At 35.8% G+C, this 24,757-nt stretch overlaps 16 non-coding genes across 16 annotated transcripts; all 16 read right to left on the bottom strand.

Annotated features, from left to right (window-relative positions):
• Positions 1 to 2,535: 2,535 nt before the first annotated feature.
• TRNAD-GUC (transfer RNA aspartic acid (anticodon GUC)) lies at positions 2,536 to 2,607 on the bottom strand. Its single transcript has one exon. It is a non-coding gene; the product is annotated as a tRNA-Asp (tRNA).
• A 1,344-nt stretch (positions 2,608 to 3,951) lies between these two features.
• TRNAD-GUC (transfer RNA aspartic acid (anticodon GUC)) lies at positions 3,952 to 4,023 on the bottom strand. The gene has a single exon. It is a non-coding gene; the product is annotated as a tRNA-Asp (tRNA).
• A 635-nt stretch (positions 4,024 to 4,658) lies between these two features.
• On the bottom strand, positions 4,659 to 4,730 carry TRNAD-GUC (transfer RNA aspartic acid (anticodon GUC)). The gene has a single exon. It is a non-coding gene; the product is annotated as a tRNA-Asp (tRNA).
• Positions 4,731 to 6,074: 1,344 nt separating this feature from the next.
• TRNAD-GUC (transfer RNA aspartic acid (anticodon GUC)) lies at positions 6,075 to 6,146 on the bottom strand. The gene has a single exon. It is a non-coding gene; the product is annotated as a tRNA-Asp (tRNA).
• Positions 6,147 to 6,781: 635 nt separating this feature from the next.
• TRNAD-GUC (transfer RNA aspartic acid (anticodon GUC)) lies at positions 6,782 to 6,853 on the bottom strand. The gene has a single exon. It is a non-coding gene; the product is annotated as a tRNA-Asp (tRNA).
• A 1,344-nt stretch (positions 6,854 to 8,197) lies between these two features.
• On the bottom strand, positions 8,198 to 8,269 carry TRNAD-GUC (transfer RNA aspartic acid (anticodon GUC)). Its single transcript has one exon. It is a non-coding gene; the product is annotated as a tRNA-Asp (tRNA).
• Positions 8,270 to 8,904: 635 nt separating this feature from the next.
• Positions 8,905 to 8,976, bottom strand: TRNAD-GUC (transfer RNA aspartic acid (anticodon GUC)). The gene has a single exon. It is a non-coding gene; the product is annotated as a tRNA-Asp (tRNA).
• A 1,342-nt stretch (positions 8,977 to 10,318) lies between these two features.
• Positions 10,319 to 10,390, bottom strand: TRNAD-GUC (transfer RNA aspartic acid (anticodon GUC)). The gene has a single exon. It is a non-coding gene; the product is annotated as a tRNA-Asp (tRNA).
• Positions 10,391 to 11,733: 1,343 nt separating this feature from the next.
• Positions 11,734 to 11,805, bottom strand: TRNAD-GUC (transfer RNA aspartic acid (anticodon GUC)). Its single transcript has one exon. It is a non-coding gene; the product is annotated as a tRNA-Asp (tRNA).
• Positions 11,806 to 12,440: 635 nt separating this feature from the next.
• On the bottom strand, positions 12,441 to 12,512 carry TRNAD-GUC (transfer RNA aspartic acid (anticodon GUC)). The gene has a single exon. It is a non-coding gene; the product is annotated as a tRNA-Asp (tRNA).
• A 2,052-nt stretch (positions 12,513 to 14,564) lies between these two features.
• On the bottom strand, positions 14,565 to 14,636 carry TRNAD-GUC (transfer RNA aspartic acid (anticodon GUC)). Its single transcript has one exon. It is a non-coding gene; the product is annotated as a tRNA-Asp (tRNA).
• Positions 14,637 to 15,271: 635 nt separating this feature from the next.
• TRNAD-GUC (transfer RNA aspartic acid (anticodon GUC)) lies at positions 15,272 to 15,343 on the bottom strand. Its single transcript has one exon. It is a non-coding gene; the product is annotated as a tRNA-Asp (tRNA).
• Positions 15,344 to 17,395: 2,052 nt separating this feature from the next.
• Positions 17,396 to 17,467, bottom strand: TRNAD-GUC (transfer RNA aspartic acid (anticodon GUC)). The gene has a single exon. It is a non-coding gene; the product is annotated as a tRNA-Asp (tRNA).
• A 2,053-nt stretch (positions 17,468 to 19,520) lies between these two features.
• Positions 19,521 to 19,592, bottom strand: TRNAD-GUC (transfer RNA aspartic acid (anticodon GUC)). The gene has a single exon. It is a non-coding gene; the product is annotated as a tRNA-Asp (tRNA).
• A 2,063-nt stretch (positions 19,593 to 21,655) lies between these two features.
• Positions 21,656 to 21,727, bottom strand: TRNAD-GUC (transfer RNA aspartic acid (anticodon GUC)). Its single transcript has one exon. It is a non-coding gene; the product is annotated as a tRNA-Asp (tRNA).
• A 2,052-nt stretch (positions 21,728 to 23,779) lies between these two features.
• TRNAD-GUC (transfer RNA aspartic acid (anticodon GUC)) lies at positions 23,780 to 23,851 on the bottom strand. The gene has a single exon. It is a non-coding gene; the product is annotated as a tRNA-Asp (tRNA).
• Positions 23,852 to 24,757: the final 906 nt, after the last annotated feature.

Raw genomic sequence — 24,757 nt, 5'->3', positions numbered from 1 at the left:
ATCTTTCTAACTATCAATATATATATTTATATATATCTATATATATATATATAATCAGCTCACTTTACCATTTGCAGCTTATAACTATTAGCCACCAGGGGTCACTAGTAACCAAAAGCAGTCATTCTACTTGTAAATTGTGCCAATCGAGTAGAACAGCAGCCTAGGATTCACCACTGCTTCATCTCATTTTCCAAGAGAATGCAGATGTAAAGTGTTTTTGATGGTACGCCTGTGCATATTGAAATATTCAGAGCATATTCTGAATTTCAGTTAACACGTCAGTAAGCATTTTGGCCATCAGTGAATCCAACCTTTTTTTCTCAATCGGAATAGGCAAGGATAATGACAGATATATTTTACAATGTTAGAAAGTACATCATTTTATTTAATTGTGTGAATAAAAGGAATCGACTCCCAGTCGGGGAATTGAACCCCGGTCTCCCGCGTGACAGGTGGGGATACTGACCACTATACTAACGAGGACTTATTGGCATCCGTTAAACAGTGCTCACCTCCTTGGGGTTAAGGCATACCCTCGATCAATTCACAGTGTTGTAATAGGCAGATTTGCTGCTTTTGGTTAGGACAAGTAATCTTTTTTCCTAAATATTACAATACAGAAATTCCTAGCCAAAAACAATCAGTTTTATCAAGAAATTATTTCATTGAAATAAATATCTATCTATCGATCTGTCTATCTGGCTATCTTTCTAACTATCAATATATATATTTATATATATCTATATATATATATATAATCAGCTCACTTTATCATTTGCAGCTTATAACTATTAGCCACCAGGGGTCACTAGTAACCAAAAGCAGTCATTCTACTTGTAAATTGTGCCAATCGAGTAGAACAGCAGCCTAGGATTCACCACTGCTTCATCTCATTTTCCAAGAGAATGCAGATGTAAAGTGTTTTTGATGGTACGCCTGTGCATATTGAAATATTCAGAGCATATTCTGAATTTCAGTTAACACGTCAGTAAGCATTTTGGCCATCAGTGAATTCAATCTTTTTTTCTCAATCGGAATAGGCAAGGATAATGACAGATATATTTTACAATGTTAGAAAGTACATCATTTTATTTAATTGTGTGAATAAAATGAATCGACTCCCCGTCGGGGAATTGAACCCCTGTCTCCCGCGTGACAGGCGGGGATACTGACCACTATACTAACGAGGACTTATTGGCATCCGTTAAACAGTGCTCACCTCCTTGGGGTTAAGGCATACCCTCGATCAATTCACAGTATTGTAATAGGCAGATTTGCTGCTTTTGGTTAGGACAAGTAATCTTTTTTCCTAAATATTACAATACAGAAATTCCTAGCCAAAAACAATCAGTTTTATCAAGAAATTATTTCATTGAAATAAATATCTATCTATCGATCTGTCTATCTGGCTATCTTTCTAACTATCAATATATATATTTATATATATCTATATATATATATATAATCAGCTCACTTTATCATTTGCAGCTTATAACTATTAGCCACCAGGGGTCACTACTAACCAAAAGCAGTCATTCTACTTGTAAATTGTGCCAATCGAGTGGAACAGCAGCCTAGGATTCACCACTGCTTCATCTCATTTTCCAAGAGAATGCAGATGTAAAGTGTTTTTGATGGTACGCCTGTGCATATTGAAATATTCAGAGCATATTCTGAATTTCAGTTAACACGTCAGTAAGCATTTTGGCCATCAGTGAATCCAACCTTTTTTTCTCAATCGGAATAGGCAAGGATAATGACAGATATATTTTACAATGTTAGAAAGTACATCATTTTATTTAATTGTGTGAATAAAAGGAATCGACTCCCAGTCGGGGAATTGAACCCCGGTCTCCTGCGTGACAGGTGGGGATACTGACCACTATACTAACGAGGACTTATTGGCATCCGTTAAACAGTGCTCACCTCCTTGGGGTTAAGGCATACCCTCGATCAATTCACAGTGTTGTAATAGGCAGATTTGCTGCTTTTGGTTAGGACAAGTAATCTTTTTTCCTAAATATTACAATACAGAAATTCCTAGCCAAAAACAATCAGTTTTATCAAGAAATTATTTCATTGAAATAAATATCTATCTATCGATCTGTCTATCTGGCTATCTTTCTAACTATCAATATATATATTTATATATATCTATATATATATATATAATCAGCTCACTTTATCATTTGCAGCTTATAACTATTAGCCACCAGGGGTCACTAGTAACCAAAAGCAGTCATTCTACTTGTAAATTGTGCCAATCGAGTAGAACAGCAGCCTAGGATTCACCACTGCTTCATCTCATTTTCCAAGAGAATGCAGATGTAAAGTGTTTTTGATGGTACGCCTGTGCATATTGAAATATTCAGAGCATATTCTGAATTTCAGTTAACACGTCAGTAAGCATTTTGGCCATCAGTGAATTCAATCTTTTTTTCTCAATCGGAATAGGCAAGGATAATGACAGATATATTTTACAATGTTAGAAAGTACATCATTTTATTTAATTGTGTGAATAAAATGAATCGACTCCCCGTCGGGGAATTGAACCCCGGTCTCCCGCGTGACAGGCGGGGATACTGACCACTATACTAACGAGGACTTATTGGCATCCGTTAAACAGTGCTCACCTCCTTGGGGTTAAGGCATACCCTCGATCAATTCACAGTATTGTAATAGGCAGATTTGCTGCTTTTGGTTAGGACAAGTAATCTTTTTTCCTAAATATTACAATACAGAAATTCCTAGCCAAAAACAATCAGTTTTATCAAGAAATTATTTCATTGAAATAAATATCTATCTATCGATCTGTCTATCTGGCTATCTTTCTAACTATCAATATATATATTTATATATATCTATATATATATATATAATCAGCTCACTTTATCATTTGCAGCTTATAACTATTAGCCACCAGGGGTCACTACTAACCAAAAGCAGTCATTCTACTTGTAAATTGTGCCAATCGAGTGGAACAGCAGCCTAGGATTCACCACTGCTTCATCTCATTTTCCAAGAGGATGCAGATGTAAAGTGTTTTTGATGGTACGCCTGTGCATATTGAAATATTCAGAGCATATTCTGAATTTCAGTTAACACATCAGTAAGCATTTTGTCCATCAGTGAATTCAACCTTTTTTCTCAATCGGAATAGGCAAGGATAATGACAGATATATTTTACAATGTTAGAAAGTGCATCATTTTATTTAATTGTGTGAATAAAAGGAATTGCCTCCCCGTCGGGGAATTGATCCCCGGTCTCCTGTGTGACAGGCAGGGGATACTGACCACTATACTAACGAGGACTTATTGGCATCAGTTAAACAGTGCTCACCTCCTTGGGGTTAAGGCATACCCTCGATCAATTCACAGTATTGTAATAGGCAGATTTGCTGCTTTTGGTTAGGACAAGTAATCTTTTTTCCTAAATATTACAATACAGAAATTCCTAGCCAAAAACAATCAGTTTTATCAAGAAATGATTTCATTGAAATAAATATCTATCTATCGATCTGTCTATCTGGCTATCTTTCTAACTATCAATATATATATTTATATATATCTATATATATATATATATAATCAGCTCACTTTACCATTTGCAGCTTATAACTATTAGCCACCAGGGGTCACTACTAACCAAAAGCAGTCATTCTACTTGTAAATTGTGCCAATCGAGTGGAACAGCAGCCTAGGATTCACCACTGCTTCATCTCATTTTCCAAGAGAATGCAGATGTAAAGTGTTTTTGATGGTACGCCTGTGCATATTGAAATATTCAGAGCATATTCTGAATTTCAGTTAACACGTCAGTAAGCATTTTGGCCATCAGTGAATTCAACCTTTTTTTCTCAATTGGAATAGGCAAGGATAATGACAGATATATTTTACAATGTTAGAAAGTACATCATTTTATTTAATTGTGTGAATAAAATGAATCGACTCCCCGTCGGGGAATTGAACCCCGGTCTCCCGCGTGACAGGCGGGGATACTGACCACTATACTAACGAGGACTTATTGGCATCCGTTAAACAGTGCTCACCTCCTTGGGGTTAAGGCATACCCTCGATCAATTCACAGTGTTGTAATAGGCAGATTTGCTGCTTTTGGTTAGGACAAGTAATCTTTTTTCCTAAATATTACAATACAGAAATTCCTAGCCAAAAACAATCAGTTTTATCAAGAAATTATTTCATTGAAATAAATATCTATCTATCGATCTGTCTATCTGGCTATCTTTCTAACTATCAATATATATATTTATATATATCTATATATATATATATAATCAGCTCACTTTATCATTTGCAGCTTATAACTATTAGCCACCAGGGGTCACTAGTAACCAAAAGCAGTCATTCTACTTGTAAATTGTGCCAATCGAGTAGAACAGCAGCCTAGGATTCACCACTGCTTCATCTCATTTTCCAAGAGAATGCAGATGTAAAGTGTTTTTGATGGTACGCCTGTGCATATTGAAATATTCAGAGCATATTCTGAATTTCAGTTAACACGTCAGTAAGCATTTTGGCCATCAGTGAATTCAACCTTTTTTTCTCAATCGGAATAGGCAAGGATAATGACAGATATATTTTACAATGTTAGAAAGTACATCATTTTATTTAATTGTGTGAATAAAATGAATCGACTCCCCGTCGGGGAATTGAACCCCGGTCTCCCGCGTGACAGGCGGGGATACTGACCACTATACTAACGAGGACTTATTGGCATCCGTTAAACAGTGCTCACCTCCTTGGGGTTAAGGCATACCCTCGATCAATTCACAGTATTGTAATAGGCAGATTTGCTGCTTTTGGTTAGGACAAGTAATCTTTTTTCCTAAATATTACAATACAGAAATTCCTAGCCAAAAACAATCAGTTATATCAAGAAATTATTTCATTGAAATAAATATCTATCTATCGATCTGTCTATCTGGCTATCTTTCTAACTATCAATATATATATTTATATATATCTATATATATATATATAATCAGCTCACTTTATCATTTGCAGCTTATAACTATTAGCCACCAGGGGTCACTACTAACCAAAAGCAGTCATTCTACTTGTAAATTGTGCCAATCGAGTGGAACAGCAGCCTAGGATTCACCACTGCTTCATCTCATTTTCCAAGAGGATGCAGATGTAAAGTGTTTTTGATGGTACGCCTGTGCATATTGAAATATTCAGAGCATATTCTGAATTTCAGTTAACACATCAGTAAGCATTTTGTCCATCAGTGAATTCAACCTTTTTTCTCAATCGGAATAGGCAAGGATAATGACAGATATATTTTACAATGTTAGAAAGTGCATCATTTTATTTAATTGTGTGAATAAAAGGAATTGCCTCCCCGTCGGGGAATTGATCCCCAGTCTCCTGTGTGACAGGCAGGGGATACTGACCACTATACTAACGAGGACTTATTGGCATCAGTTAAACAGTGCTCACCTCCTTGGGGTTAAGGCATACCCTCGATCAATTCACAGTATTGTAATAGGCAGATTTGCTGCTTTTGGTTAGGACAAGTAATCTTTTTTCCTAAATATTACAATACAGAAATTCCTAGCCAAAAACAATCAGTTTTATCAAGAAATGATTTCATTGAAATACATATCTATCTATCGATCTGTCTATCTGGCTATCTTTCTAACTATCAATATATATATTTATATATATCTATATATATATATATATAATCAGCTCACTTTACCATTTGCAGCTTATAACTATTAGCCACCAGGGGTCACTACTAACCAAAAGCAGTCATTCTACTTGTAAATTGTGCCAATCGAGTGGAACAGCAGCCTAGGATTCACCACTGCTTCATCTCATTTTCCAAGAGAATGCAGATGTAAAGTGTTTTTGATGGTACGCCTGTGCATATTGAAATATTCAGAGCATATTCTGAATTTCAGTTAACACGTCAGTAAGCATTTTGGCCATCAGTGAATTCAACCTTTTTTTCTCAATTGGAATAGGCAAGGATAATGACAGATATATTTTACAATGTTAGAAAGTACATCATTTTATTTAATTGTGTGAATAAAATGAATCGACTCCCCGTCGGGGAATTGAACCCCGGTCTCCCGCGTGACAGGCGGGGATACTGACCACTATACTAACGAGGACTTATTGGCATCCGTTAAACAGTGCTCACCTCCTTGGGGTTAAGGCATACCCTCGATCAATTCACAGTGTTGTAATAGGCAGATTTGCTGCTTTTGGTTAGGACAAGTAATCTTTTTTCCTAAATATTACAATACAGAAATTCCTAGCCAAAAACAATCAGTTTTATCAAGAAATTATTTCATTGAAATAAATATCTATCTATCGATCTGTCTATCTGGCTATCTTTCTAACTATCAATATATATATTTATATATATCTATATATATATATATAATCAGCTCACTTTATCATTTGCAGCTTATAACTATTAGCCACCAGGGGTCACTAGTAACCAAAAGCAGTCATTCTACTTGTAAATTGTGCCAATCGAGTAGAACAGCAGCCTAGGATTCACCACTGCTTCATCTCATTTTCCAAGAGAATGCAGATGTAAAGTGTTTTTGATGGTACGCCTGTGCATATTGAAATATTCAGAGCATATTCTGAATTTCAGTTAACACGTCAGTAAGCATTTTGGCCATCAGTGAATTCAACCTTTTTTTCTCAATCGGAATAGGCAAGGATAATGACAGATATATTTTACAATGTTAGAAAGTACATCATTTTATTTAATTGTGTGAATAAAATGAATCGACTCCCCGTCGGGGAATTGAACCCCGGTCTCCCGCGTGACAGGCGGGGATACTGACCACTATACTAACGAGGACTTATTGGCATCCATTAAACAGTGCTCACCTCCTTGGGGTTAAGGCATACCCTCGATCAATTCACAGTATTGTAATAGGCAGATTTGCTGCTTTTGGTTAGGACAAGTAATCTTTTTTCCTAAATATTACAATACAGAAATTCCTAGCCAAAAACAATCAGTTTTATCAAGAAATTATTTCATTGAAATAAATATCTATCTATCGATCTGTCTATCTGGCTATCTTTCTAACTATCAATATATATATTTATATATATCTATATATATATATATAATCAGCTCACTTTATCATTTGCAGCTTATAACTATTAGCCACCAGGGGTCACTACTAACCAAAAGCAGTCATTCTACTTGTAAATTGTGCCAATCGAGTGGAACAGCAGCCTAGGATTCACCACTGCTTCATCTCATTTTCCAAGAGGATGCAGATGTAAAGTGTTTTTGATGGTACGCCTGTGCATATTGAAATATTCAGAGCATATTCTGAATTTCAGTTAACACATCAGTAAGCATTTTGTCCATCAGTGAATTCAACCTTTTTTCTCAATCGGAATAGGCAAGGATAATGACAGATATATTTTACAATGTTAGAAAGTGCATCATTTTATTTAATTGTGTGAATAAAAGGAATCGCCTCCCCGTCGGGGAATTGATCCCCGGTCTCCTGTGTGACAGGCAGGGGATACTGACCACTATACTAACGAGGACTTATTGGCATCAGTTAAACAGTGCTCACCTCCTTGGGGTTAAGGCATACCCTCGATCAATTCACAGTATTGTAATAGGCAGATTTGCTGCTTTTGGTTAGGACAAGTAATCTTTTTTCCTAAATATTACAATACAGAAATTCCTAGCCAAAAACAATCAGTTTTATCAAGAAATGATTTCATTGAAATAAATATCTATCTATCGATCTGTCTATCTGGCTATCTTTCTAACTATCAATATATATATTTATATATATCTATATATATATATATATAATCAGCTCACTTTACCATTTGCAGCTTATAACTATTAGCCACCAGGGGTCACTACTAACCAAAAGCAGTCATTCTACTTGTAAATTGTGCCAATCGAGTGGAACAGCAGCCTAGGATTCACCACTGCTTCATCTCATTTTCCAAGAGAATGCAGATGTAAAGTGTTTTTGATGGTACGCCTGTGCATATTGAAATATTCAGAGCATATTCTGAATTTCAGTTAACACGTCAGTAAGCATTTTGGCCATCAGTGAATTCAACCTTTTTTTCTCAATTGGAATAGGCAAGGATAATGACAGATATATTTTACAATGTTAGAAAGTACATCATTTTATTTAATTGTGTGAATAAAATGAATCGACTCCCCGTCGGGGAATTGAACCCCGGTCTCCCGCGTGACAGGCGGGGATACTGACCACTATACTAACGAGGACTTATTGGCATCCGTTAAACAGTGCTCACCTCCTTGGGGTTAAGGCATACCCTCGATCAATTCACAGTGTTGTAATAGGCAGATTTGCTGCTTTTGGTTAGGACAAGTAATCTTTTTTCCTAAATATTACAATACAGAAATTCCTAGCCAAAAACAATCAGTTTTATCAAGAAATTATTTCATTGAAATAAATATCTATCTATCGATCTGTCTATCTGGCTATCTTTCTAACTATCAATATATATATTTATATATATCTATATATATATATATAATCAGCTCACTTTATCATTTGCAGCTTATAACTATTAGCCACCAGGGGTCACTAGTAACCAAAAGCAGTCATTCTACTTGTAAATTGTGCCAATCGAGTAGAACAGCAGCCTAGGATTCACCACTGCTTCATCTCATTTTCCAAGAGAATGCAGATGTAAAGTGTTTTTGATGGTACGCCTGTGCATATTGAAATATTCAGAGCATATTCTGAATTTCAGTTAACACGTCAGTAAGCATTTTGGCCATCAGTGAATTCAATCTTTTTTTCTCAATCGGAATAGGCAAGGATAATGACAGATATATTTTACAATGTTAGAAAGTACATCATTTTATTTAATTGTGTGAATAAAATGAATCGACTCCCCGTCGGGGAATTGAACCCCGGTCTCCCGCGTGACAGGCGGGGATACTGACCACTATACTAACGAGGACTTAATGGCATCCGTTAAACAGTGCTCACCTCCTTGGGGTTAAGGCATACCCTCGATCAATTCACAGTATTGTAATAGGCAGATTTGCTGCTTTTGGTTAGGACAAGTAATCTTTTTTCCTAAATATTACAATACAGAAATTCCTAGCCAAAAACAATCAGTTTTATCAAGAAATTATTTCATTGAAATAAATATCTATCTATCGATCTGTCTATCTGGCTATCTTTCTAACTATCAATATATATATTTATATATATCTATATATATATATATAATCAGCTCACTTTATCATTTGCAGCTTATAACTATTAGCCACCAGGGGTCACTACTAACCAAAAGCAGTCATTCTACTTGTAAATTGTGCCAATCGAGTGGAACAGCAGCCTAGGATTCACCACTGCTTCATCTCATTTTCCAAGAGAATGCAGATGTAAAGTGTTTTTGATGGTACGCCTGTGCATATTGAAATATTCAGAGCATATTCTGAATTTCAGTTAACACATCAGTAAGCATTTTGGCCATCAGTGAATCCAACCTTTTTTTCTCAATCGGAATAGGCAAGGATAATGACAGATATATTTTACAATGTTAGAAAGTACATCATTTTATTTAATTGTGTGAATAAAAGGAATCGACTCCCAGTCGGGGAATTGAACCCCGGTCTCCCGCGTGACAGGTGGGGATACTGACCACTATACTAATGAGGACTTATTGGCATCCGTTAAACAGTGCTCACCTCCTTGGGGTTAAGGCATACCCTCGATCAATTCACAGTGTTGTAATAGGCAGATTTGCTGCTTTTGGTTAGGACAAGTAATCTTTTTTCCTAAATATTACAATACAGAAATTCCTAGCCAAAAACAATCAGTTTTATCAAGAAATTATTTCATTGAAATAAATATCTATCTATCGATCTGTCTATCTGGCTATCTTTCTAACTATCAATATATATTTATATATATCTATATATATATATATATAATCAGCTCACTTTATCATTTGCAGCTTATAACTATTAGCCACCAGGGGTCACTAGTAACCAAAAGCAGTCATTCTACTTGTAAATTGTGCCAATCGAGTAGAACAGCAGCCTAGGATTCACCACTGCTTCATCTCATTTTCCAAGAGAATGCAGATGTAAAGTGTTTTTGATGGTACGCCTGTGCATATTGAAATATTCAGAGCATATTCTGAATTTCAGTTAACACGTCAGTAAGCATTTTGGCCATCAGTGAATTCAACCTTTTTTTCTCAATCGGAATAGGCAAGGATAATGACAGATATATTTTACAATGTTAGAAAGTACATCATTTTATTTAATTGTGTGAATAAAATGAATCGACTCCCCGTCGGGGAATTGAACCCCGGTCTCCCGCGTGACAGGCGGGGATACTGACCACTATACTAACGAGGACTTATTGGCATCCGTTAAACAGTGCTCACCTCCTTGGGGTTAAGGCATACCCTCGATCAATTCACAGTATTGTAATAGGCAGATTTGCTGCTTTTGGTTAGGACAAGTAATCTTTTTTCCTAAATATTACAATACAGAAATTCCTAGCCAAAAACAATCAGTTTTATCAAGAAATTATTTCATTGAAATAAATATCTATCTATCGATCTGTCTATCTGGCTATCTTTCTAACTATCAATATATATATTTATATATATCTATATATATATATATAATCAGCTCACTTTATCATTTGCAGCTTATAACTATTAGCCACCAGGGGTCACTACTAACCAAAAGCAGTCATTCTACTTGTAAATTGTGCCAATCGAGTGGAACAGCAGCCTAGGATTCACCACTGCTTCATCTCATTTTCCAAGAGAATGCAGATGTAAAGTGTTTTTGATGGTACGCCTGTGCATATTGAAATATTCAGAGCATATTCTGAATTTCAGTTAACACATCAGTAAGCATTTTGTCCATCAGTGAATTCAACCTTTTTTCTCAATCGGAATAGGCAAGGATAATGACAGATATATTTTACAATGTTAGAAAGTGCATCATTTTATTTAATTGTGTGAATAAAAGGAATCGCCTCCCCGTCGGGGAATTGATCCCCGGTCTCCTGTGTGACAGGCGGGGATACTGACCACTATACTAACGAGGACTTATTGGCATCAGTTAAACAGTGCTCACCTCCTTGGGGTTAAGGCATACCCTCGATCAATTCACAGTATTGTAATAGGCAGATTTGCTGCTTTTGGTTAGGACAAGTAATCTTTTTTCCTAAATATTACAATACAGAAATTCCTAGCCAAAAACAATCAGTTTTATCAAGAAATGATTTCATTGAAATAAATATCTATCTATCGATCTGTCTATCTGGCTATCTTTCTAACTATCAATATATATATTTATATATATCTATATATATATATATATAATCAGCTCACTTTACCATTTGCAGCTTATAACTATTAGCCACCAGGGGTCACTACTAACCAAAAGCAGTCATTCTACTTGTAAATTGTGCCAATAGAGTGGAACAGCAGCCTAGGATTCACCACTGCTTCATCTCATTTTCCAAGAGAATGCAGATGTAAAGTGTTTTTGATGGTACGCCTGTGCATATTGAAATATTCAGAGCATATTCTGAATTTCAGTTAACACGTCAGTAAGCATTTTGGCCATCAGTGAATTCAACCTTTTTTTCTCAATTGGAATAGGCAAGGATAATGACAGATATATTTTACAATGTTAGAAAGTACATCATTTTATTTAATTGTGTGAATAAAATGAATCGACTCCCCGTCGGGGAATTGAACCCCGGTCTCCCGCGTGACAGGCGGGGATACTGACCACTATACTAACGAGGACTTATTGGCATCCGTTAAACAGTGCTCACCTCCTTGGGGTTAAGGCATACCCTCGATCAATTCACAGTGTTGTAATAGGCAGATTTGCTGCTTTTGGTTAGGACAAGTAATCTTTTTTCCTAAATATTACAATACAGAAATTCCTAGCCAAAAACAATCAGTTTTATCAAGAAATTATTTCATTGAAATAAATATCTATCTATCGATCTGTCTATCTGGCTATCTTTCTAACTATCAATATATATATTTATATATATCTATATATATATATATAATCAGCTCACTTTATCATTTGCAGCTTATAACTATTAGCCACCAGGGGTCACTAGTAACCAAAAGCAGTCATTCTACTTGTAAATTGTGCCAATCGAGTAGAACAGCAGCCTAGGATTCACCACTGCTTCATCTCATTTTCCAAGAGAATGCAGATGTAAAGTGTTTTTGATGGTACGCCTGTGCATATTGAAATATTCAGAGCATATTCTGAATTTCAGTTAACACGTCAGTAAGCATTTTGGCCATCAGTGAATTCAATCTTTTTTTCTCAATCGGAATAGGCAAGGATAATGACAGATATATTTTACAATGTTAGAAAGTACATCATTTTATTTAATTGTGTGAATAAAATGAATCGACTCCCCGTCGGGGAATTGAACCCCGGTCTCCCGCGTGACAGGCGGGGATACTGACCACTATACTAACGAGGACTTATTGGCATCCGTTAAACAGTGCTCACCTCCTTGGGGTTAAGGCATACCCTCGATCAATTCACAGTATTGTAATAGGCAGATTTGCTGCTTTTGGTTAGGACAAGTAATCTTTTTTCCTAAATATTACAATACAGAAATTCCTAGCCAAAAACAATCAGTTTTATCAAGAAATTATTTCATTGAAATAAATATCTATCTATCGATCTGTCTATCTGGCTATCTTTCTAACTATCAATATATATATTTATATATATCTATATATATATATATAATCAGCTCACTTTATCATTTGCAGCTTATAACTATTAGCCACCAGGGGTCACTACTAACCAAAAGCAGTCATTCTACTTGTAAATTGTGCCAATCGAGTGGAACAGCAGCCTAGGATTCACCACTGCTTCATCTCATTTTCCAAGAGAATGCAGATGTAAAGTGTTTTTGATGGTACGCCTGTGCATATTGAAATATTCAGAGCATATTCTGAATTTCAGTTAACACGTCAGTAAGCATTTTGGCCATCAGTGAATCCAACCTTTTTTTCTCAATCGGAATAGGCAAGGATAATGACAGATATATTTTACAATGTTAGAAAGTACATCATTTTATTTAATTGTGTGAATAAAATGAATCGACTCCCAGTCGGGGAATTGAACCCCGGTCTCCCGCGTGACAGGTGGGGATACTGACCACTATACTAACGAGGACTTATTGGCATCCGTTAAACAGTGCTCACCTCCTTGGGGTTAAGGCATACCCTCGATCAATTCACAGTGTTGTAATAGGCAGATTTGCTGCTTTTGGTTAGGACAAGTAATCTTTTTTCCTAAATATTACAATACAGAAATTCCTAGCCAAAAACAATCAGTTTTATCAAGAAATTATTTCATTGAAATAAATATCTATCTATCGATCTGTCTATCTGGCTATCTTTCTAACTATCAATATATATATTTATATATATCTATATATATATATATATAATCAGCTCACTTTATCATTTGCAGCTTATAACTATTAGCCACCAGGGGTCACTACTAACCAAAAGCAGTCATTCTACTTGTAAATTGTGCCAATCGAGTGGAACAGCAGCCTAGGATTCACCACTGCTTCATCTCATTTTCCAAGAGAATGCAGATGTAAAGTGTTTTTGATGGTACGCCTGTGCATATTGAAATATTCAGAGCATATTCTGAATTTCAGTTAACACATCAGTAAGCATTTTGTCCATCAGTGAATTCAACCTTTTTTCTCAATCGGAATAGGCAAGGATAATGACAGATATATTTTACAATGTTAGAAAGTGCATCATTTTATTTAATTGTGTGAATAAAAGGAATCGCCTCCCCGTCGGGGAATTGATCCCCGGTCTCCTGTGTGACAGGCGGGGATACTGACCACTATACTAACGAGGACTTATTGGCATCAGTTAAACAGTGCTCACCTCCTTGGGGTTAAGGCATACCCTCGATCAATTCACAGTATTGTAATAGGCAGATTTGCTGCTTTTGGTTAGGACAAGTAATCTTTTTTCCTAAATATTACAATACAGAAATTCCTAGCCAAAAACAATCAGTTTTATCAAGAAATGATTTCATTGAAATAAATATCTATCTATCGATCTGTCTATCTGGCTATCTTTCTAACTATCAATATATATATTTATATATATCTATATATATATATATATAATCAGCTCACTTTACCATTTGCAGCTTATAACTATTAGCCACCAGGGGTCACTACTAACCAAAAGCAGTCATTCTACTTGTAAATTGTGCCAATAGAGTGGAACAGCAGCCTAGGATTCACCACTGCTTCATCTCATTTTCCAAGAGAATGCAGATGTAAAGTGTTTTTGATGGTACGCCTGTGCATATTGAAATATTCAGAGCATATTCTGAATTTCAGTTAACACGTCAGTAAGCATTTTGGCCATCAGTGAATTCAACCTTTTTTTCTCAATTGGAATAGGCAAGGATAATGACAGATATATTTTACAATGTTAGAAAGTACATCATTTTATTTAATTGTGTGAATAAAATGAATCGACTCCCCGTCGGGGAATTGAACCCCGGTCTCCCGCGTGACAGGCGGGGATACTGACCACTATACTAACGAGGACTTATTGGCATCCGTTAAACAGTGCTCACCTCCTTGGGGTTAAGGCATACCCTCGATCAATTCACAGTGTTGTAATAGGCAGATTTGCTGCTTTTGGTTAGGACAAGTAATCTTTTTTCCTAAATATTACAATACAGAAATTCCTAGCCAAAAACAATCAGTTTTATCAAGAAATTATTTCATTGAAATAAATATCTATCTATCGATCTGTCTATCTGGCTATCTTTCTAACTATCAATATATATATTTATATATATCTATATATATATATATAATCAGCTCACTTTATCATTTGCAGCTTATAACTATTAGCCACCAGGGGTCACTAGTAACCAAAAGCAGTCATTCTACTTGTAAATTGTGCCAATCGAGTAGAACAGCAGCCTAGGATTCACCACTGCTTCATCTCATTTTCCAAGAGAATGCAGATGTAAAGTGTTTTTGATGGTACGCCTGTGCATATTGAAATATTCAGAGCATATTCTGAATTTCAGTTAACACGTCAGTAAGCATTTTGGCCATCAGTGAATTCAATCTTTTTTTCTCAATCGGAATAGGCAAGGATAATGACAGATATATTTTACAATGTTAGAAAGTACATCATTTTATTTAATTGTGTGAATAAAATGAATCGACTCCCCGTCGGGGAATTGAACCCCGGTCTCCCGCGTGACAGGCGGGGATACTGACCACTATACTAACGAGGACTTATTGGCATCCGTTAAACAGTGCTCACCTCCTTGGGGTTAAGGCATACCCTCGATCAATTCACAGTATTGTAATAGGCAGATTTGCTGCTTTTGGTTAGGACAAGTAATCTTTTTTCCTAAATATTACAATACAGAAATTCCTAGCCAAAAACAATCAGTTTTATCAAGAAATTATTTCATTGAAATAAATATCTATCTATCGATCTGTCTATCTGGCTATCTTTCTAACTATCAATATATATATTTATATATATCTATATATATATATATAATCAGCTCACTTTATCATTTGCAGCTTATAACTATTAGCCACCAGGGGTCACTACTAACCAAAAGCAGTCATTCTACTTGTAAATTGTGCCAATCGAGTGGAACAGCAGCCTAGGATTCACCACTGCTTCATCTCATTTTCCAAGAGAATGCAGATGTAAAGTGTTTTTGATGGTACGCCTGTGCATATTGAAATATTCAGAGCATATTCTGAATTTCAGTTAACACGTCAGTAAGCATTTTGGCCATCAGTGAATCCAACCTTTTTTTCTCAATCGGAATAGGCAAGGATAATGACAGATATATTTTACAATGTTAGAAAGTACATCATTTTATTTAATTGTGTGAATAAAATGAATCGACTCCCAGTCGGGGAATTGAACCCCGGTCTCCCGCGTGACAGGTGGGGATACTGACCACTATACTAACGAGGACTTATTGGCATCCGTTAAACAGTGCTCACCTCCTTGGGGTTAAGGCATACCCTCGATCAATTCACAGTGTTGTAATAGGCAGATTTGCTGCTTTTGGTTAGGACAAGTAATCTTTTTTCCTAAATATTACAATACAGAAATTCCTAGCCAAAAACAATCAGTTTTATCAAGAAATTATTTCATTGAAATAAATATCTATCTATCGATCTGTCTATCTGGCTATCTTTCTAACTATCAATATATATATTTATATATATCTATATATATATATATATAATCAGCTCACTTTATCATTTGCAGCTTATAACTATTAGCCACCAGGGGTCACTACTAACCAAAAGCAGTCATTCTACTTGTAAATTGTGCCAATCGAGTGGAACAGCAGCCTAGGATTCACCACTGCTTCATCTCATTTTCCAAGAGAATGCAGATGTAAAGTGTTTTTGATGGTACGCCTGTGCATATTGAAATATTCAGAGCATATTCTGAATTTCAGTTAACACATCAGTAAGCATTTTGTCCATCAGTGAATTCAACCTTTTTTCTCAATCGGAATAGGCAAGGATAATGACAGATATATTTTACAATGTTAGAAAGTGCATCATTTTATTTAATTGTGTGAATAAAAGGAATCGCCTCCCCGTCGGGGAATTGATCCCCGGTCTCCTGTGTGACAGGCGGGGATACTGACCACTATACTAACGAGGACTTATTGGCATCAGTTAAACAGTGCTCACCTCCTTGGGGTTAAGGCATACCCTCGATCAATTCACAGTATTGTAATAGGCAGATTTGCTGCTTTTGGTTAGGACAAGTAATCTTTTTTCCTAAATATTACAATACAGAAATTCCTAGCCAAAAACAATCAGTTTTATCAAGAAATGATTTCATTGAAATAAATATCTATCTATCGATCTGTCTATCTGGCTATCTTTCTAACTATCAATATATATATTTATATATATCTATATATATATATATATAATCAGCTCACTTTACCATTTGCAGCTTATAACTATTAGCCACCAGGGGTCACTACTAACCAAAAGCAGTCATTCTACTTGTAAATTGTGCCAATCGAGTGGAACAGCAGCCTAGGATTCACCACTGCTTCATCTCATTTTCCAAGAGAATGCAGATGTAAAGTGTTTTTGATGGTACGCCTGTGCATATTGAAATATTCAGAGCATATTCTGAATTTCAGTTAACACGTCAGTAAGCATTTTGGCCATCAGTGAATTCAACCTTTTTTTCTCAATTGGAATAGGCAAGGATAATGACAGATATATTTTACAATGTTAGAAAGTACATCATTTTATTTAATTGTGTGAATAAAATGAATCGACTCCCCGTCGGGGAATTGAACCCCGGTCTCCCGCGTGACAGGCGGGGATACTGACCACTATACTAACGAGGACTTATTGGCATCCGTTAAACAGTGCTCACCTCCTTGGGGTTAAGGCATACCCTCGATCAATTCACAGTATTGTAATAGGCAGATTTGCTGCTTTTGGTTAGGACAAGTAATCTTTTTTCCTAAATATTACAATACAGAAATTCCTAGCCAAAAACAATCAGTTTTATCAAGAAATTATTTCATTGAAATAAATATCTATCTATCGATCTGTCTATCTGGCTATCTTTCTAACTATCAATATATATATTTATATATATCTATATATATATATATATAATCAGCTCACTTTACCATTTGCAGCGTATAACTATTAGCCACCAGGGGTCACTACTAACCAAAAGCAGTCATTCTACTTGTAAATTGTGCCAATCGAGTGGAACAGCAGCCTAGGATTCACCACTGCTTCATCTCATTTTCCAAGAGAATGCAGATGTAAAGTGTTTTTGATGGTACGCCTGTGCATATTGAAATATTCAGAGCATATTCTGAATTTCAGTTAACACATCAGTAAGCATTTTGTCCATCTGTGAATTCAACCTTTTTTCTCAATCGGAATAGGCAAGGATAATGACAGATATATTTTACAATGTTAGAAAGTGCATCATTTTATTTAATTGTGTGAATAAAATGAATCGCCTCCCCGTCGGGGAATTGAACCCCGGTCTCCCGCGTGACAGGTGGGGATACTGACCACTATAATAACGAGGACTTATTGGCATCAGTTAAACAGTGCTCACCTCCTTGGGGTTAAGGCATACCCTCGATCAATTCACAGTATTGTAATAGGCAGATTTGCTGCTTTTGGTTAGGACAAGTAATCTTTTTTCCTAAATATTACAATACAGAAATTCCTAGCCAAAAACAATCAGTTTTATCAAGAAATTATTTCATTGAAATAAATATCTATCTATCGATCTGTCTATCTGGCTATCTTTCTAACTATCAATATATATATTTATATATATCTATATATATATATATAATCAGCTCACTTTATCATTTGCAGCTTATAACTATTAGCCACCAGGGGTCACTACTAACCAAAAGCAGTCATTCTACTTGTAAATTGTGCCAATCGAGTGGAACAGCAGCCTAGGATTCACCACTGCTTCATCTCATTTTCCAAGAGAATGCAGATGTAAAGTGTTTTTGATGGTATGCCTGTGCATATTGAAATATTCAGAGCATATTCTGAATTTCAGTTAACACATCAGTAAGCATTTTGTCCATCTGTGAATTCAACCTTTTTTCTCAATCGGAATAGGCAAGGATAATGACAGATATATTTTACAATGTTAGAAAGTGCATCATTTTATTTAATTGTGTGAATAAAAGGAATCGCCTCCCCGTCGGGGAATTGATCCCCGGTCTCCTGCGTGACAGGCGGGGATACTGACCACTATACTAACAAGGACTTATTGGCATCAGTTAAACAGTGCTCACCTCCTTGGGGTTAAGGCATACCCTCGATCAATTCACAGTATTGTAATAGGCAGATTTGCTGCTTTTGGTTAGGACAAGTAATCTTTTTTCCTAAATATTACAATACAGAAATTCCTAGCTAAAAACAATCAGTTTTATCAAGAAATGATTTCATTGAAATAAATATCTATCTATCGATCTGTCTATCTGGCTATCTTTCTAACTATCAATATATATATTTATATATATCTATATATATATATATATATAATCAGCTCACTTTACCATTTGCAGCTTATAACTATTAGCCACCAGGGGTCACTACTAACCAAAAGCAGTCATTCTACTTGTAAATTGTGCCAATCGAGTGGAACAGCAGCCTAGGATTCACCACTGCTTCATCTCATTTTCCAAGAGAATGCAGATGTAAAGTGTTTTTGATGGTACGCCTGTGCATATTGAAATATTCAGAGCATATTCTGAATTTCAGTTAACACGTCAGTAAGCATTTTGGCCATCAGTGAATTCAACCTTTTTTTCTCAATCGGAATAGGCAAGGATAATGACAGATATATTTTACAATGTTAGAAAGTACATCATTTTATTTAATTGTGTGAATAAAATGAATCGACTCCCCGTCGGGGAATTGAACCCCGGTCTCCCGCGTGACAGGCGGGGATACTGACCACTATACTAACGAGGACTTATTGGCATCCGTTAAACAGTGCTCACCTCCTTGGGGTTAAGGCATACCCTCGATCAATTCACAGTATTGTAATAGGCAGATTTGCTGCTTTTGGTTAGGACAAGTAATCTTTTTTCCTAAATATTACAATACAGAAATTCCTAGCCAAAAACAATCAGTTTTATCAAGAAATTATTTCATTGAAATAAATATCTATCTATCGATCTGTCTATCTGGCTATCTTTCTAACTATCAATATATATATTTATATATATCTATATATATATATATAATCAGCTCACTTTATCATTTGCAGCTTATAACTATTAGCCACCAGGGGTCACTACTAACCAAAAGCAGTCATTCTACTTGTAAATTGTGCCAATCGAGTGGAACAGCAGCCTAGGATTCACCACTGCTTCATCTCATTTTCCAAGAGAATGCAGATGTAAAGTGTTTTTGATGGTACGCCTGTGCATATTGAAATATTCAGAGCATATTCTGAATTTCAGTTAACACATCAGTAAGCATTCTGTCCATCTGTGAATTCAACCTTTTTTCTCAATCGGAATAGGCAAGGATAATGACAGATATATTTTACAATGTTAGAAAGTGCATCATTTTATTCAATTGTGTGAATAAAAGGAATCGCCTCCCCGTCGGGGAATTGATCCCCGGTCTCCTGCGTGACAGGCGGGGATACTGACCACTATACTAACGAGGACTTATTGGCATCAGTTAAACAGTGCTCACCTCCTTGGGGTTAAGGCATACCCTCGATCAATTCACAGTATTGTAATAGGCAGATTTGCTGCTTTTGGTTAGGACAAGTAATCTTTTTTCCTAAATATTACAATACAGAAATTCCTAGCCAAAAACAATCAGTTTTATCAAGAAATTATTTCATTGAAATAAATATCTATCTATCGATCTGTCTATCTGGCTATCTTTCTAACTATCAATATATATATTTATAAATATCTATATATATATATATATAATCAGCTCACTTTACCATTTGCAGCTTATAACTATTAGCCACCAGGGGTCACTACTAACCAAAAGCAGTCATTCTACTTGTAAATTGTGCCAATCGAGTGGAACAGCAGCCTAGGATTCACCACTGCTTCATCTCATTTTCCAAGACAATGCAGATGTAAAGTGTTTTTGATGGTACGCCTGTGCATATTGAAATATTCAGAGCATATTCTGAATTTCAGTTAACACATCAGTAAGCATTTTGTCCATCTGTGAATTCAACCTTTTTTCTCAATCGGAATAGGCAAGGATAATGACAGATATATTTTACAATGTTAGAAAGTGCATCATTTTATTTAATTGTGTGAATAAAATGAATCGCCTCCCCGTCGGGGAATTGAACCCCGGTCTCCCGCGTGACAGGTGGGGATACTGACCACTATAATAACGAGGACTTATTGGCATCAGTTAAACAGTGCTCACCTCCTTGGGGTTAAGGCATACCCTCGATCAATTCACAGTATTGTAATAGGCAGATTTGCTGCTTTTGGTTAGGACAAGTAATCTTTTTTCCTAAATATTACAATACAGAAATTCCTAGCCAAAAACAATCAGTTTTATCAAGAAATTATTTCATTGAAATAAATATCTATCTATCGATCTGTCTATCTGGCTATCTTTCTAACTATCAATATATATATTTATATATATATATATATATATATATATATATATATATATAATCAGCTCACTTTACCATTTGCAGCTTATAACTATTAGCCACCAGGGGTCACTACTAACCAAAAGCAGTCATTCTACTTGTAAATTGTGCCAATCGAGTGGAACAGCAGCCAAGGATTCACCACTGCTTCATCTCATTTTCCAAGAGAATGCAGATGTAAAGTGTTTTTGATGGTACGCCTGTGCATATTGAAATATTCAGAGCATATTCTGAATTTCAGTTAACACATCAGTAAGCATTTTGGCCATCAGTGAATTCAATCTTTTTTTCTCAATCGGAATAGGCAAGGATAATGACAGATATATTTTACAATGTTAGAAAGTACATCATTTTATTTAATTGTGTGAATAAAATGAATTGACTCCCCGTCGGGGAATTGAACCCCGGTCTCCCGCGTGACAGGCGGGGATACTGACCACTATACTAACGAGGACTTATTGGCATCCGTTAAACAGTGCTCACCTCCTTGGGGTTAAGGCATACCCTCGATCAATTCACAGTATTGTAATAGGCAGATTTGCTGCTTTTGGTTAGGACAAGTAATCTTTTTTCCTAAATATTACAATACAGAAATTCCTAGCCAAAAACAATCAGTTTTATCAAGAAATTATTTCATTGAAATAAATATCTATCTATCGATCTGTCTATCTGGCTATCTTTCTAACTATCAATATATATATTTATATATATCTATATATATATATATAATCAGCTCACTTTATCATTTGCAGCTTATAACTATTAGCCACCAGGGGTCACTACTAACCAAAAGCAGTCATTCTACTTGTAAATTGTGCCAATCGAGTGGAACAGCAGCCTAGGATTCACCACTGCTTCATCTCATTTTCCAAGAGAATGCAGATGTAAAGTGTTTTTGATGGTACGCCTGTGCATATTGAAATATTCAGAGCATATTCTGAATTTCAGTTAACACGTCAGTAAGCATTTTGGCCATCAGTGAATCCAACCTTTTTTTCTCAATCGGAATAGGCAAGGATAATGACAGATATATTTTACAATGTTAGAAAGTACATCATTTTATTTAATTGTGTGAATAAAATGAATCGACTCCCAGTCGGGGAATTGAACCCCGGTCTCCCGCGTGACAGGTGGGGATACTGACCACTATACTAACGAGGACTTATTGGCATCCGTTAAACAGTGCTCACCTCCTTGGGGTTAAGGCATACCCTCGATCAATTCACAGTGTTGTAATAGGCAGATTTGCTGCTTTTGGTTAGGACAAGTAATCTTTTTTCCTAAATATTACAATACAGAAATTCCTAGCCAAAAACAATCAGTTTTATCAAGAAATTATTTCATTGAAATAAATATCTATCTATCGATCTGTCTATCTGGCTATCTTTCTAACTATCAATATATATATTTATATATATCTATATATATATATATATAATCAGCTCACTTTATCATTTGCAGCTTATAACTATTAGCCACCAGGGGTCACTACTAACCAAAAGCAGTCATTCTACTTGTAAATTGTGCCAATCGAGTGGAACAGCAGCCTAGGATTCACCACTGCTTCATCTCATTTTCCAAGAGAATGCAGATGTAAAGTGTTTTTGATGGTACGCCTGTGCATATTGAAATATTCAGAGCATATTCTGAATTTCAGTTAACACATCAGTAAGCATTTTGTCCATCAGTGAATTCAACCTTTTTTCTCAATCGGAATAGGCAAGGATAATGACAGATATATTTTACAATGTTAGAAAGTGCATCATTTTATTTAATTGTGTGAATAAAAGGAATCGCCTCCCCGTCGGGGAATTGATCCCCGGTCTCCTGTGTGACAGGCGGGGATACTGACCACTATACTAACGAAGACTTATTGGCATCAGTTAAACAGTGCTCACCTCCTTGGGGTTAAGGCATACCCTCGATCAATTCACAGTATTGTAATAGGCAGATTTGCTGCTTTTGGTTAGGACAAGTAATCTTTTTTCCTAAATATTACAATACAGAAATTCCTAGCCAAAAACAATCAGTTTTATCAAGAAATGATTTCATTGAAATAAATATCTATCTATCGATCTGTCTATCTGGCTATCTTTCTAACTATCAATATATATATTTATATATATCTATATATATATATATATAATCAGCTCACTTTACCATTTGCAGCTTATAACTATTAGCCACCAGGGGTCACTACTAACCAAAAGCAGTCATTCTACTTGTAAATTGTGCCAATCGAGTGGAACAGCAGCCTAGGATTCACCACTGCTTCATCTCATTTTCCAAGAGAATGCAGATGTAAAGTGTTTTTGATGGTACGCCTGTGCATATTGAAATATTCAGAGCATATTCTGAATTTCAGTTAACACGTCAGTAAGCATTTTGGCCATCAGTGAATTCAACCTTTTTTTCTCAATTGGAATAGGCAAGGATAATGACAGATATATTTTACAATGTTAGAAAGTACATCATTTTATTTAATTGTGTGAATAAAATGAATCGACTCCCCGTCGGGGAATTGAACCCCGGTCTCCCGCGTGACAGGCGGGGATACTGACCACTATACTAACGAGGACTTATTGGCATCCGTTAAACAGTGCTCACCTCCTTGGGGTTAAGGCATACCCTCGATCAATTCACAGTATTGTAATAGGCAGATTTGCTGCTTTTGGTTAGGACAAGTAATCTTTTTTCCTAAATATTACAATACAGAAATTCCTAGCCAAAAACAATCAGTTTTATCAAGAAATTATTTCATTGAAATAAATATCTATCTATCGATCTGTCTATCTGGCTATCTTTCTAACTATCAATATATATATTTATATATATCTATATATATATATATATAATCAGCTCACTTTACCATTTGCAGCGTATAACTATTAGCCACCAGGGGTCACTACTAACCAAAAGCAGTCATTCTACTTGTAAATTGTGCCAATCGAGTGGAACAGCAGCCTAGGATTCACCACTGCTTCATCTCATTTTCCAAGAGAATGCAGATGTAAAGTGTTTTTGATGGTACGCCTGTGCATATTGAAATATTCAGAGCATATTCTGAATTTCAGTTAACACATCAGTAAGCATTTTGTCCATCTGTGAATTCAACCTTTTTTCTCAATCGGAATAGGCAAGGATAATGACAGATATATTTTACAATGTTAGAAAGTGCATCATTTTATTTAATTGTGTGAATAAAATGAATCGCCTCCCCGTCGGGGAATTGAACCCCGGTCTCCCGCGTGACAGGTGGGGATACTGACCACTATAATAACGAGGACTTATTGGCATCAGTTAAACAGTGCTCACCTCCTTGGGGTTAAGGCATACCCTCGATCAATTCACAGTATTGTAATAGGCAGATTTGCTGCTTTTGGTTAGGACAAGTAATCTTTTTTCCTAAATATTACAATACAGAAATTCCTAGCCAAAAACAATCAGTTTTATCAAGAAATTATTTCATTGAAATAAATATCTA

This window comes from Lissotriton helveticus, chromosome 1_2 (assembly GCF_964261635.1).
Source record: "Lissotriton helveticus chromosome 1_2, aLisHel1.1, whole genome shotgun sequence".
Lineage (NCBI taxonomy): Eukaryota > Metazoa > Chordata > Amphibia > Caudata > Salamandridae > Lissotriton > Lissotriton helveticus.
The sequence above is the reverse complement of the archived record's forward strand: the minus strand, read 5'-3'. Positions and strand labels throughout refer to the sequence as shown.